Source organism: Sesamum indicum, linkage group LG10, assembly GCF_026168435.1.
Source record: "Sesamum indicum cultivar Baizhima isolate 11 linkage group LG10, ASM2616843v1, whole genome shotgun sequence".
Lineage (NCBI taxonomy): Eukaryota > Viridiplantae > Streptophyta > Magnoliopsida > Lamiales > Pedaliaceae > Sesamum > Sesamum indicum.
In genome coordinates this window covers 8,338,274-8,352,442 of record NC_142666.1, presented here as the reverse complement: position 1 = coordinate 8,352,442, position 14,169 = coordinate 8,338,274, and the positions used below count along the sequence as shown (strand labels likewise).

At 31.0% G+C, this 14,169-nt stretch overlaps 1 pseudogene; it reads left to right on the top strand.

Moving 5' to 3' along the window:
• Positions 1-14,169, top strand: part of LOC105172321 (ubiquitin C-terminal hydrolase 12-like) — a 49,265-nt pseudogene that overhangs the window by 10,966 nt on the left and 24,130 nt on the right.

Here is a 14,169-nt window from a genome sequence, read left to right as displayed (position 1 = left end):
ACTGTCTATAAGAGCAGTAAATATTTTTCTAAAATTGTTATTTACTAATAGATCGATTTTGACATTTTATTTTTAACTGGGGACTATTTCCAAACGGATAGAATATCATCCTCATATTTTTCTTTACCTAATTCAGTATTCTTGCTAATTTATAACATTTCAACTCTAGTAGTAAGAGACTAATTATATTATTTAATATTTTTTATTTATTCTTTTAATTTTTCTACTACTATCTTTAGATCTTCTAGAGTAGTGGGATTATTATTGATAGTATGCTTTTCATTGAGCAACTTCTTGACTTCAATATTTGTATATGGTTCAAAAGGGTGATTAATAATTTTATAATAAGCTGGGCTAGACTCAAATCTTGAGGCTTTACCATTATTGTCAATTTTACTAATTAGGATAATTTTATGCTCAGTTTGGGATCAAAATGAAACCATTCAATAGACCAAAATTTCTAAGAATAGAACTTTAGAAAATAAAGAAAAGAGGTATAAAAAGAAAAAATTATGAAAAAAAATAAATAAAGAGAAAGACTTAGCTAAAAAACTGAATGGAAAGCTAAAAATAACACCATAATGAAAATAAGGAGATGCTATATTTGTGGAGAAACAGACTATCTTGCAAATAGAAGCAGAAATAAAAAAGCTAGGAGAATAATATTTTTCCCCCTCAACAGCCTTTCAAAATCAATTCAAATGAAATATAAATAAATTTTAAAGCATTTTCTAAATTAATTGAAGATGACACTCTAACAGTTACAATAACACAAAATGGTGTTTGTGACTTGTGTGTGCATGTTTTATAAATCGGATGAGGCGGCAGGTGATGGCCCACCCTGCAATTCTCATTCCTTTTTAATTTATTTTTTTTATTCAAACATTTTCAAAATATTTCATTGTATCCTACTTAATTTTCTTTATTATAACAATTTGCCCCCAATGTATTTCAATTTCAACCTATAATTTACTTGTAATTAAATTTAGATTTTCTTCATAATACAATTAGTTTCTCAATCATGTATAAAATATTATGGACATCACATTTTCTAGTTTGAACGCCATCGGCAAAGGGATATAACAAGAAGACTCAGGAGGACAGAACTCTGAAGAAGTAGGACTATCTTCCAGTTGAAAATTCTTGACTAGGATACACTCCGGCAGATTTCTCCAACAAACAAGATAAGGATGCCAAGGATGCTTATCCATTGGCAACTGCGTCCTCGACCTCTCATATATTCTGTTGTCAAATATTTTGAAGCATTACATTTTCCTCATTTATTTCATTTGGTTTTGAACATTTTGGCAAATGATAGTTATCTATTATCAACATGTTATGCTTCCATCTGGTAAGAGATAGAGATCGCTTACTGGATGATTAGTGCTCATTCCACTTACCATATCTTGCAGATGAGGTGTATGAGGCTTGAGAGGATGAGCTATACTAGGGTTGGTAACTAATCAAGGGATGCAAGTGGCATCTATTAATAAGTTATGTTGACAATTTTATTCATTGAAATTACTTCCACTTCTGTTTAGTTGTTAGGACTTAGTGCTAGATTTTAAATTTTCAGATTTGTGTTTTTTCGCTGCAAATATGTGTTGAGATTTTATTGTTTAGCTGTTATTACTATTGAGTTTGGATCTATGGTTCGTAGTGGGCGCTTCATGGTACAAAGGCTATGGGCTAATGGCATGGCCATGTCATGACCCTTGATCCGGGGAGTGACAATGCCAGTTCTGATTAACATTGTATCTTGTTTGGAAAATTTTCACATCTATTATGATGGTCAATATTATAATTTCATTCTCTAGTTGGTGAAAATTATTTTTTTTTCTTTTGTGTGTGATGGTGGTGTGGGGGGGGGGGAGGGGAGGCTGAGAAGGAAGATTAGAAAAGGAGAGAGAAAAATGTATCTATTTCCTTAAAATATTTGTTGAGTTGACGAGTACCTGTCAATAGAATAGAAAAATGTAAAGAGCAATTTAAATAGGAGGTGAGTCATGATTGATGTGTTGTCTTGCTTGAAAAGTCCTCACATTTATTATGAGCAATTCTTTTTTTTTTTTTTTTTCAGGAGAAAGGCTTTCTCAAGTATCTTAGAAAAAGATGGGGAAAAAATATATTATACATTATTGTCATAAATATTCGAGTGGATGCTTATTTTTCATAAAACAAAAAGTGGACTATGTGAAATAACAATTTAAGTAGGAGGTGAGTGATGATGGGGTGGCATATTGTCACAATACTACATTTATTAAAAGAGATTGTATTAATTTTATTTTATAATTGGTGGCAATTTATTTCTTTTCTTTTCTTGGGGAAAGAGTACTTAAAGTAGGAGGTGAATAATGACAGTGTGGAATCTTATTTAAAAAGCTATTTATATTTGTTACTAAGGTAGGGTCGTACTAATTTTATTTTATAATCATGACAAATGTTTTCCCTTTCTTGTGGGTACGGAGGATAAATTTTAAAAAATGGAGAGGGTGAACAAATGGATGATACATTATTACCCTAAAATGTTTGAAGAGATGCAAGCCTACCAAGAAAATAGGAAAATGGAAAATAACCGTTAACTAAAGTGTTAACGAAGCTTAATGTACGTAGCATCTTCTTTAAAAAATCTTCACATTTATTACTAGGGATTATGCTGTAATTTCATTATCTGGTGAGTGTTAATTTCTTTCTTCCTTTCTTCTTCCTAGTTGATTTGTAGGTTTATGTTGAATTGTTGTTTTCAATGAAAAAGGGTGGGATGGGCAGAAAGAATCATTTAATTATGTGTTATCGGTGTATGAGAATCTTTTCATTGTTCCTATCCAATATGCCTACTAAAATTCAGTGATAATGATAAAAAAAAAATTGGCCAAGAATACAGATGTATTAATTATTTGCATTTCTTGCATTGCCAATATAAATTCATAATAAGATTGGGTTTGATAATTCTAATTAATGAATTTCCATTTCTAATTTTGTATGAAAATATCGGAAATGGAAAATTGAAAGAAGAATGGCAATAATAAAATAAAATTAAATATAATCAATTTGAATTGACTAAGTTAATGACTATAGTTTTTCCTTCTTTGAGATTATTAAAACACACAATTTTGTTCTATCCACAAAAAGAAAAAGAACATCTTCAAATACTTATAATTGGTTGTTATTATTATTCATATCTATCTTCTCGAGAGTGATAAGATTTTAACTTGAAATGGTCTAACTTACTTTGATTATTTTTGTGAATCATATTCATGAATAAAAAGAAACATTCATTGTTTGTAACTAAGAACGCATACAATAACTAAGAGCGTAACAGTAAAGTTGGGAGTATATTGCCTCAAATATATCTTTCTCCACCTACTTTTTCATGCATCTTTTTATGGCTGTAGTTAGGACTTTATAAGTTGGGTGGCATTGACGAATTCTGCTAAAGTCGAGACTGTGGCATTCTCACAATCTCACAAATGTATTTAGAAAGAAGTATTTAGAAAGACTGTGGCATTCTCACATTCTCTAATTATATTTAGAAAGAAGTATTTAATAAATAATTAATTTTATTAAAAAAATAAGTATTTAATGAAATCATTTTGCCGCTTGAGAAAAAAGAGCCTTTGTAATTGATATAAACAAATAAAAATAAAATCACTATATCTATAAAACAATAATCAATTATTTAACGCACGTCAATTAAACATACAAAAGATATTTTCACCCATCAAGATTCAAGAATTTTCTTTTTCTCATTTTAAAAATAAAATAACTAATTTTATAAACAATACAAAACCTAGGGGAGGCATAATAAGTTGGGTAGAATGATGGGGTGCCATGTGAAAGTTTGGTGAATTTGTACAATATTTTTATTGTAAGAAATTCCTCCTAATCCGAGTCAAGATTTTGTCTTTTGATGCCTCCTTTCCGTTTCACATGAAATTTTCAAAAAACCTTGAAAATCCAAGATGGCCAAACTCCCCACCGTATGCACCATCATTCTCTATCCAAATTCTCTCTCTATTTTTCCTGCGCACTGGTAACAAGCTCCATTAAATTCACTTCATTTTAGTTAATTCAATACAGAACTACACCTGCATTCTTCTCAATGCCTCTGACGCCTTCTTCACCAAGCCACAACGAGGTGCGTATAGACCTCCTTCTCCATTAGAAAACAAGTTTTGATTTCTTTATTGGTTTGGAAGCACGACGGACATGGTCTACCCATGTATATGGGATTTATTACTCAGCTAATTTACCATATGGTTGGAGCAGATATGCACACTTTAATTTGACTGTTGTTAATAAATTTCATAGCAGCAATTGAATTAGAAAAGGGGGTAAATTACATTTTTGGTCCCATAAGTGGACCTGTTTTCAATTTTAGTCTCATACTCAAGCTAATTCGCACATTTAGTCCCATATGTGGATTTTTTTTTCGATTTCAGGACCAAAGGGGGAATTCCGTTAAAAACTTAACACAAATCCCAATTTTTTAACGGAATCCCCCCTTTGGTCCTGAAATTGAAAAAAAAAATCTACATATGGGAGTAAATGTGCGAATTGGCCTGTGTGTGGGACTAAAATTGGAAACAGATCCACTTATGGGACCAAAAATATAATTTACCCCATTGTCAAAAACCTATCCGTCAAGTGGGTAAATTACATTTTTGATCCCATAAGTGGACCTGTTTTCAGTTTCAGTCCAACACTCAGGCCAATTTGCACATTTAGTCCAATATGTGGACTTTTTTTTTTAATTTTAGGACTAAAGGGGGATTCCGTTAAAAACTTAATGCCAGCCCCAATGTTTTAACGAAATCCCCCCTTTGGTCTTGAAATTAAAAAAACAATCCACAAATGGGACTAAATGTGCGAATTGAACTGAGTGTGGGACAAAAATTAGAAATATATCCACTTATGGGACCGAAAATATAATTTACCCTAGAAAAGGTACCTCAAGTAGAATTGTAATGTCTAAATGCTTCCATTAATTTGGTCAGACGCGAAGTAATTATCAACCTTTGCAACATAGTGATTTTGCTATTCATTATATGGGCTTTAATCTCATCTTTACCCTCATTGATGCGATGCTGAATGTCTAATGATGAGAATTTTCCTTTTATATGTATAGATGAAATTAAGCTTATTTGTTGAGCAAGTACCCTTTATATATACTAAGATTTTGTTTCATTTTTGTGGATCTCATAGTATATGTATAATTCTCTAACACGCATTTGTTCTTCCTTCTTCATGTTTTTCCTTTGGATGCTCATTTCATTTTATCTGCTCATCTACACTTACTTTTATACCATGCAGAAACAAAACACCAACTTAATGCTAGAGAAAGTGATTGGGTTTTCACATCCTTTATGCCACTTAACGACCTTTATGATACAAGCCGAGGTTTTATAGTCAATGACATCTGTGTGATTGAAGCTAAGATTGCTGTCTACAGAGCTACGGTCCAATATTTATATAATTGAAAAAGGAAAACTAGTTATGTTGGACTTAGGAACCAAGGAGCCATCTGTTATATGAACTCACTTCTCCAGATGTTGTTCCAAGGACTATCTGGTTGTATATCATGATTTATTTTCATGTGATGATGGAGAAAATATTGAATGACCAATATACCCTTCATTAAGGGTAAAAACAGGATTTCGCACCACTAAGTCAACTTATTTTTAGTTATGGCAAGAAGAGAGAAATTCGTGAGCATGATTCACGGCCAAGATCGTGGATTTTGGCTCCGAGCGCGATCCTAGCACTGAACTAGCGATGGGCCATTTGATTAAAGACTCAATACCCATGATCACGACACATGGCAGCTCATTATGGTAGGTTCTAGCTATATAAATATATAGAATTCAGACCAAAAGAAGGTAATGTTGATACATTTATGCAACCTAAATATTCTTGATTATATCTTTCGATCTATATTCTACCTTGAGCGTCGGAGCACCTTCATCGGGGACCTTCCCGACTAGCTTGACGTGTTTTCTGATCCGTAGGAATTGAACGAGATCGAGGACGACGTGGTGGGATCGTGATCGCTGATCCTCCTACAAAATTTCCAACTCGATCATCATGTATGGAAGTTTCTTAGGGAGTTGATGATATCTTTGATTCTTATTCAGGTTGTATACCACATGACAAATAGTGTTAATGATGAGTCATTTGACAAGTATACCTATGGCCCTACAAAGCTTATTTTACAAGCTTCAACACAGTGAAAGTAGTGTTGCAACAAAAGATTTTTTTTCCGGTAAATGTGACAATAGATTTGACAAGATCCTTTAGGTGGGATACACATAATGCTTTCCTGCAACATGATGTACATGAACTCAATATAGTCCTATGTGAGAAGCTTGAAGAAAAAATGAAGGTCCACTAGAAATAGAATACTACTGCTATCAATTTGATTAAAAACTTTTGAATTCTTCTGAACTAATTGTTATTCTGTGGTACTTGTAGTTAATCTATTTAGCCCTTAGGCTTTAAATTCATTTTATAAGTTTTTGTGTCCTCTATGCGGTAGATCTTCAGCTTGATGTCAAGGGATGTCATGATGTCTATGCTTCATTTGATAAGTATGTTGCAGTTGAACATCTCGATGGTAATAACAGATATCATGGTCGGCAATATGTTTTGCAGGTGAGTAGGCTAACTTAATTTACTTGTTAGTTTAGTTAAATATATAAAGGTAAGTAATTATAAAGAGCTCTCCTGAAGTTTTACAAAATTAAAATTAACCCCTTGTTATTTGAAAATTTATGAATACTACCTGATTTTAACATTCAACAAATAATTAACATATTTCATTAGACCTCATTAGATTTCAATCAATCTTTTTTTTATGGTGCTTAGATCAAAATACCCTATGGACTATGAAATCTTTTATTTATTTTTAAAATATTGAAACTTTTTTGATAAGCTTGAAGGGCAAGAAGAACATTTAACCTTGTCAACTTATTTTATTATTTATCAAAAAAACAAAGCCAAAAAAAAGTAGATATTTTTCCCGTCTCCATCCAAGGATTACATAATTCATCAAACATCAGGGATACTAGTAATTTTTCAAACAACAATGGTATTTATAATTATGAAAAACCTTAAGAGATCATTCCAATTTTTTGTAAATATAATGATCATTTTAACCTTTTCTCTCACTAGCGTATTGATGTTTGAGTGTCAGTTACATGATTCTTTTGTCAGGAGGACATGCTTGTTTTTCTTTAGAATTTTATTCTTTAGCATATTATTTGCGTCTTGTCAAAGGACCACCTTAAGATTGATGGTTTTCTTGTTTCAGGATGCTAAGCAAGGAGTCTTGTTTACTGACTTCCCACCAGTGCTCCAGCTTAACTTAAAACGGTTTGAATACGAGTTTGTTCGGGATGGTATGGTAAAGGTTAGTAGTTAAACTTCTCTTCCAACTTATGAGATGCATGATTTGCAAGTTTTTGTTATGATACTATACTGGTGAATACAATGTAAAGATTAGAGCAAAAAGTGTACAAATTGGCTAAGTCTTACGTCTTTCTATGTGCAGCTTAAGAAGATTGATTTGATAATAGCTTTGTTCTTGTTCTATAACATATATTACCATCAAGAGTGCACGTTAGACAAGTTTTCTCTTACTACAAGCAAATACAATAAAATATAGCCTTCGATAGTCAAATTTATCGCTTGGGTATGTCCTACCAAGACAAATGACAAACATCCAATAGCCTAAATTGAAATTTTGGTCTTCATGTTAGAGGATGGCACTTTTACTATACCCAAATATGGAAGTGGTAATTTAGTGAAATTAACTATTATTATTGTGCAATTTCAGGACTCTAGCAATCAGAGTCCCCAATTTGGTCGGAATATGCTATGGGGATGTCTTTTTGGATTTTCAAATGTCTCACTAAACAAAATAAATAAAATAAAATAAATTATGTGCCACAAAGGGAGTTCTGGCTATATATTGAAGCTTTGACTAATTGGTGCATTAATAATCATATCCAAGTTGGGTTTCTTGTAATATGAATGATTTTTTATTTGATGTTGATGACATGTACATAAATGACCACTATGAGTTTCCTCTTGAACTTGATCTGGATAGAGATAATGGAAGATACTTGTCACCTTTGGCTAATAGAAGAGTGCGCAACCTCTATACACTTCACAGGTTAGTAAATAGATGTTTCCACCACCCCATTTTAATTTGTTCGGCAAGTAGAAGTTTTAACACCTGCAATATCTGCATGGAAAATCCTTTCTTTATACTTTATTTAGTTTAAAAGCCTTTTTCATCCTGTATCTTTTGCACTATGACGGTTTAGTCATTTAGTTTTTCAGTGTAGCAAATATGTCATGTAAACTTGTAAATTCTTTTAATTATGGTTCTTCAATCACCGGAGTTTGTAAATGTTGCTGGAGAAAAACATATTCCTCATGCATGCTTCTTCTTTTAATTTGGACTTTGACTCCCATTGGTATGGACCAAAATTGTAAAAGAATTGAAAGCGATAGGACCTATTTGCATGTCTAGTAAGATAAAGAACTAAAATGCAAATATTCAAAAAATATAGGACAAATTTTGTTCCAGCGAAAATTGACCATTGGGATTATTTTCTTATTCAAATTGCAACATCTCTAGATTCTCTTATTCTTCACACTTGCAAAACTTTAGGTTACATATTCATTCTGACTATTTTCATTCTTTATAGTGTTTTCGTCCATAGTGGTGGTGTGCACGGCGGACACTGTTATGCTTTCATATGGCCAACTCTATCCAACCAGTGGTATTGAGTTAGTTATGGAATTTAATCCATAAAAAAATGCATATCTATAGTTATAAATGTTTTTTTAGCTTCGTATTGTCTGAGAAGCTTAAACTTAACTAGCTTCATTTGACACACTATGTTTTTATTAGACCAATAACTAATGCTTTTTAGGAAAAAATTGATTTCAGGTCCTACAAGTTATCCTCTTTGTGATTTTGGTACACTATTAATTTTTCTGTGAAATAAATTTAATAGAATTAAGGCTTGTCATGCAAATTGCAAACATTTTGGAGTAATGGAATGCAATATGGTGATTTCCAAAATATTGCCAAGGACTAACTTGTGAGACGTAAGGAAAAATTGCATTTTTGGTCCAATATATTTGGTCCTTTTGCACTTAGTCCCATTGATTACGATTTTCTCACATTGTATCCCATAAGTTGAAAATTTTCTCAATTTTAATCCTTAAGTACATTTTTTGTCCAATAATTAATGGAACCCTCATAAACCCCCTTAAAAACCTTTTAACAGCTCCATTAATTATTGGACGAAACAGTATAATGAGGACTAAAAATGAGAAAATCTTGAACTTATAGGATGTAATGTGAGAGAACCACAACAAATGGGACTATTTGGAAAAAGCCCAAACATATGGGACCAAAAATGCTATTTTCTCGGGACGTAAAAATGCAAATTTTCTGCTTTTAGCAATAGATTACATGTTGATCTCTCGTTGCAAACTACATAAAGAATATCATTCTGAATGGTTTCAGGTATAAATTCGATGATAAACGAGTGACAAAAGAAGACATAATAAAGGCTTTAGACGAGCTTTATGGAGGTGTAGAAGAAGTAAGTTTTTCATTCATTTTTCCTGCTTTTGTTAAAACTTGTTGATACTTTCTTAACTTTTCATTTATGTCTTGACAGCATGTAATGATGACAAATCCAGATAATGCCCCCCTCAAGTTTACGAGGCAGTCTAATGCCTATTTCCTGGTGCACATACGTAAAAGTGATAAGGATAAAATGTTGTGCGACACTGAGGACAGAGGTATTTCTCAACGTCTTAAGGTTTGATAAAAAATCAGCTGAAGTCATTTTTGCTTTATTAAAAGAAACTTAGACGGTGTTTGGCTAAGTTTAGTTCAAACATCTTATGCTTCTAGATCTTATAAGATATTTTAAGATTTTATAGATATTTATTCTTATTTTAAAAATAAGTTCTTAAATTATTTGGATAAATATGATGCTTGAGCTTGTATGACATTAGAGTGTGAGACATAATAAACTTTTGGATTAATTACAATTTATCATCCGTAATATGACCATTTTTACACATTGGCATCTAAACTTTTTTTGTATCAACTTACCATCTTAACTTTATAAAATTTTACACTTTGCCATTTATAACTATTTTCAAACCAAGTTTTTTATCGAAAAAACTTCACATGCAGTGTGCATGTGATGTTTAAGGGTTATGTGATGTGATATTTTTCACATATCCACAACATGCAATGTTCTTCCGGCATAAAATCAATAAAAGGACAATCATATATGGCAAAGTACTAATTTCGCAAAGTTGATATGGTAAGTTGACACAAAAAAAAAATCTATAGCTTAGTGTAAAAATGGGCGTAGTTCGGATAACAAAATATAATTTACCCTAAGCTTTTTATACTGTAATAATAACCAAAAAATTCGTCAAACTCTAAGAATTTAAAATTATACAAATAGATAATTTTGTTTTGGGGGGATGTAAATTATATGAAGGTTAAAAATGAAATACAAACAAAATTATGAGTGTGTTTTTATTTTTTGGACATTATTTGAAGAACTTATAAGATATTTTAAAAACAAGATAGGTGAAGTTAACCTTTTCTTAAAGAGCTTGTAAGATCCAAAACATTTTACTTAGGATCTCATGAGCTCTTCAAAAAAAAATTACTAAATGGTTCTCAAGAGCTTATCGATCATATGCTTATAAGCTTAGCCAAACACCCTGTTAATCTTTTTCTATATGTTTCGCATTAGCAAATTTTTTGTTCGTGTAGGAGAGGTTGAAGAGGGAGCAAAAGAGAAAGAACTAAAGAAGAAAAAAAGAGCAGAAGCTAATATGTACATGATTGTAAAGGTAAATTATATTGACAGTTCTTCTACATGGTAATAGTTTTACTATTTCATTGTCTCCATTTTAAACAGATTTTTAATTAGAGAACGATGGTGATGTCTTTAGGTTGTGATTGATGAAGATTTTGCAAGGCATATTGGAAAGGATATATGTTTTGATTTAGTGGATCATGCCAAATTTAGAAGTTTTTGTGTTCAGAAGCTTAAACCATTTCACACTTTTAAGATATATAAGTATTTTCAATTTATTGAAGTTAGGTTCTCATAATCTTAACAGTTGTTGTGTCCTTTTATAACGATTGAATTTTCTATTACAATTCATGTTGTAGTTTTTATTCCATACATACATACACACCTTAATATAAGATTACGTGATTAATTTCATTTAAGGAAGGATTTTATACACATGCCGTGTATACTTGAAAGTAATAAGGAAATTTAATCTCCCTCTATGTCAGAGAAGAACCAATAACAAAAATCAACCTTATTAGTTCACTAAGCTATCAATTGGAACTTTTTTTATTGTAAAATCTGGTTGTTTATGTATGTAATTGAATTTTTTCCCTCTGCACATGATTAGCCTGTGTCCAATATCTCTTACTCTTATGGAGTACACTTTTGTTCTTCTTGTGAAGCATGTTCTTTTTTAGTAATTTTAACCATTTAACGTTTTAGTTGTTGTATTTATTCTTGTTGTTACTTGTACTATGTCGGGAAAATAGCATGTTTCGTCCCGTAAGTTGGTAATATTAACCATTTAGCATTCTACTATTCCTTGAATATCCAAAATGTAATTAAAGTTGTAGTTCTTTTGACTCTTTTGTCACTTGTACTATGCTGGGAAAATAATATTTCTCGTTTTGTAATTTAGGGTCTTTCTACTTTTTGTCCTATTGATTATGGAATTCTCACCTTTGTCCCTGTAACTTATGAAAAGTAACCCTTTTGGTCTCATTACACCTTTCTGTTAGATATTTTAACGAAAACACGTGGTCATTGGGCCTTTATAGTTTTGGTCCCTTGGTTACATGACTCTCACTTTCTTCCGAAGTTAAAAATACAACACTTTTGTTCCCATGTATTTAACTATCACGTAGTTTTTTTCGTTAATAATCTAATAGAAAGGTGTCATGAGACTAAAAGTGCGAAGTTTTGAAAGCTAGTGACCAAAAGTGATAGTCCTATGACCAATGGGACCAAATGTGGACGGCTTTATTTTATGGGAAGAAAAATGTTATTTTTCCATCCTTGTATTGTGTTCGTATTAGCTAAAATTGAAGATGATTGACAGGAAGAGATCACTAGAGAATTTCTTGCACCAGTGTACTTACAGCTTTTCTGGCTATGGGGAAAGCGCCAAAATAAAACTCATCGTCCTAATCGGCCATTGACACTCCTAGAGGAGTCCTTACACCGTAAACATCTTACGCTTCTTAATTATATTTTTTATCACTTTTGCCACATCATTATGCGGTTTTTCCTGGTTGTGTTCACATTAGATTTTCTACTCCTGTTGCATCTTCTATTTAGTTTCAAATATATATTTTGACGTGTAGAAAATATTTTTCTTAGATAAAATTAATAACATAATCTTTATACACGTGATATGTATATGTGTAACAAAATAGAAGATGCAACAAGAATTATAATAGAAAATGTAGTTTGAGTCGTGTTGGGTAATATACAGCATTGGCTTCTTGTTTTCTATTTTCTTTTGGGTAATTCTAAGGGGTATGAGTTCGACAAAATTTTAAGATTCAAGCTCAAGTTCGGGCTCGACATAACTTGAAAAGGAAAAACTAAGTTCGAACTGAAGGTTATTTATTAAGAAAATTTAAAATTTTGATTGGGAAGATAACTTTAAAACATTAATGTATTTAAGAATATTTATTAAACATATTACACAAACAAAAGAAAGGTTTACTTTATGTTTAATCGTAAAAATATTTTTATATATACATTTTTTTTAATTAAAACTAGTTAATAAATTATGAAAGTATAATGGCAATTAATATGAAATTGAATGTATAATAACATTTAAATATTTTTACTAATCAATTATTACAAAATATAAAATTTTAAAAACTTCTTACTTATGCTAATTATACAAAATAGATTAGTTTAGTTAGCAAAGATGTGTAAAGATACAAATTACATTATGTAAATATTTATACATAACTTGCTAACTTACATATTTTATTAATAAAGCATAAAACATATAAAAATATTCAGTATTTCTTGGAATTTTTCAATACTATAGAGAAGATTATCCTACAAATGTTTTTTGTTCTGAATTAATTATATAACAAAATTGTTTAATAATATATATATATATATGTAACTGAAAAGATAATTTTCTAAAAATAAAACCAAACTGATTATGAAATAATTAAGATACTGCTATAGCAATTTAAATTATTATTTTTTTAACTATGAAAAATAAAATAGAAGAACAAGTAGTATTATATCTCAATGTATACAACAACATAAAAAATACTAAACCATTTATTAATCATAACTTTAGTAAATATATAAGTTAAGTTATCAGATTATTTTATAGAATTCAAAAAATAAGATATTCATTGAACACAATTGTAATATATTTTACATTATAGTATTAAATATGTATTTATTTAGGGATAATTAGACCTTTTCTTTACGTTTGGTAAAATTATATATAGACTATATGATTTGAAAAATTACATCTATTACTTCTGATTTTATTTTGATCTAACAAATAGTTCTCCCCGTTAGTCATAATTCACCAAATGTGCTGATATTAGCAAAACAAAATTGAATGAAAATCCATATTTACCTTTGATTGAGTTATTACTGATTTATTTTAGGTCAAATAGTTTTTTTTTTCTATTTATACTTGTTGAATAAGAATCAAGAATTGATCTCAGTTTGAAGAAAAACTAATAACAGAGAAGTGGTTGTGCAGCAATTTACAGAAAGAAAATTTCTGTGTATCTTCTCCAATGAGGACGGATGAAGGGTCCTTATATACAAGAGAAGCCTAACTAACAATAACGACCACTGAGTTGTTAATTCGCTTAACGAATACATAAAGTTGCTACTTTATAAAACACGACTTTGTGAACAGAGGGAAATAAAGCTAAGTCCTGAAACTACTATTCTCCTTCTTCCTCTGCTTGTGACGTCTGTTCCTGTGGGATGTCTGAATGGGTTTCATCACCCCCCCCCCCCGCAAGATAGACTTGGGTTGAGGGTGACCAAGGATAGCTTGGATCTTAAATGGAGGAAA